Raw genomic sequence first — 2,089 nt, 5'->3', positions numbered from 1 at the left:
ACTGGCTTCCTTCATGCATCCATGTGTATCATGTACCTCGTCGTTGGCACTACAACATGTGAAGTTGAAAGCTCGTAACTTGGCTGGAATTTGGGCCGTTATCATTGAAAAATAAAGTAGAACTGCCTTCAGGCTATTATTAACGCCCAATTTACTCATTCGAGTGCATAGATCATAACCAATGAAAGTGGTAAAACTAGCATTGCAAACTAAGACTCTCTTTGGGTTTTTTTTGTAACCTTTTAATTTTGAGAAGTGAACACTAGGAAAATTTAAAAACTTCTCGCGAATGAAAAAGAAAAATGCAAAGACTATTACGCACTTTTTTCGTACAAAACATTCAACGAAGGAAGAATAACAGCCCAGTCTTTCAAAGTACATAACCGAAAGTTTAAACCCTTGGTTTTCAAGTGTGCGAAGTGCTCAAGTGCGCCAACAAAAACTGTGCCTCAGATAGCTGACTTTTTAGTGCGATGTTCTCGGCCAAGGCATTAGTTAACTCCCTCTGTAGCTGAGAATTTTGAATCTGAAATGCAGCAATAGAAGCGACACAACCATAGACAGGGTCCCGAAGCCTTGCATTTGCTTCGTAAACCATACTGATGACTGCATCTTCCCTGAAATTAGCTGGTATATCCTGTCAAACAAAAGCAAAGCCAGAGAAAAATAATAAGAGAAGCAGAAAGTGAAAAGAAATAAAGCATCATCCATGTATGGTGATAAGAGCTCATTGTTTCTGGCGTTCAATTAGAGTTTTCAGAAAAATACAACGTACCAGCAATAAAAAGACTTACAGCATAAGAAGGTTCTGTTGGAAATACCTTCAACATTTTGCTTGCATTTCTAGCTCCAAAAACCCGGTGCACAGCTGCAAACTTTTCAGGCTCGGTTGGTGGGAAGTAGGGAATGAAGATGCAGGCCTCTGAGCAACGCTTTCTAAGTAGCTTGCATGCTGCACAAGGAGCAGGAGAACGAGACCTCGATGCCATGAGAATTTTTGACTTCAGTATTTTCCAGCTATGCCAAATCCTAAAACAGATCTTGAATTTATACATGAAACTGGAAAGGCTGCATGAGAACCTAGAAGGCTGGATGCCAGAAATATTTCAGAAACCACCGGATATTGTTGAAAAAGAAAACTGAGATCACACTGATGAAGGCTTTGGCCTGTCACTATCAAAATTAATCTATAGAAGAGAAAGAAAACTACTACGAGATTGCTAGCATTTTCCTGCTATAATTTTGACCAGGACTAGCAGACGTACTGTAATTCATCATTGTTGCAGACATTTTCTTACCAATGTAGCTGTTTACAAAAAGAATATAAAGATTTTTATGATTATTAAGTTTTATTGCTCTTCTGGGGACTACTCGAACATAGAAGCATAAATATTTGTGTTCTAATGGAAAAAATGCAATGACCTCTGGTTTTATTTGTATCTGTATTTTTATTTTGTAGCGAAAGTTATAGCGGTCGAGTACACGAGGTTTCTGCCATTACGTTAATCTTTTACTAATCTTATCTCTTCCTTTTCCTCCTAGAAGCGGAGTCGATTGCTTGAGTTGCGTGATAGAGATAACCAACTGCTATCACATGTTCAGTTTTCTAAGGCTTCTTCTCATCCATTGGTTGCAGCTGCACGAAAATACCGAACTGTAGCAGCTACAACGCGAGGAAAGGAACTGCTTGCTTACATGGTCAAGAACATCTTCCCGTTCATGTATTTGCCCACAACCAATCACAATCTGGCCCATGATACGTTAGATCAATCATTTAAAACTCCAAGCAGACGATATGCTACAAGTTAAAACCTTTACTGTTGCACTCAGTGATGTTGCATTCCAGAGGAGTTACCTTGGCAAGAATGGCATGCTAACCTGAAGCTTCACAGCAGGTGAGCATTTAACATTGTAATCTTCAGTTCATTTACCAGTTCCGAGAAGAGTTTGCATATATGACAATGTATACTACATTTCTCACCGGAAAAAAAACAAGAAAGTTTCGGCACCAACATGTCAGGTGGGGATTATTGCTTTATACTACAAGCCCCATGATGTATGGCACCCATCCATCTTCACATAACACAAG

The 2,089-nt window shown here is 39.2% G+C and overlaps 1 long non-coding RNA gene across 1 annotated transcript; it reads right to left on the bottom strand.

The window, feature by feature from the left end:
• Window positions 1–262: 262 nt before the first annotated feature.
• On the bottom strand, window positions 263–1,846 carry LOC103710321 (uncharacterized). The gene is made up of 2 exons (XR_015988379.2): window positions 822–1,846; window positions 263–637 (listed from the first exon to the last, which is right to left on the bottom strand). It is a non-coding gene; the product is annotated as an uncharacterized LOC103710321 (long non-coding RNA).
• Between the last annotated feature and the right edge of the window lie 243 nt (window positions 1,847–2,089).

Source organism: Phoenix dactylifera, chromosome 6 (assembly GCF_051530095.1).
Source record: "Phoenix dactylifera cultivar Ajwa chromosome 6, Ajwa_hap1_PhDact_Kaust_v1.1, whole genome shotgun sequence".
NCBI lineage: Eukaryota > Viridiplantae > Streptophyta > Magnoliopsida > Arecales > Arecaceae > Phoenix > Phoenix dactylifera.
The sequence above is the reverse complement of the archived record's forward strand: the minus strand, read 5'-3'. Positions and strand labels throughout refer to the sequence as shown.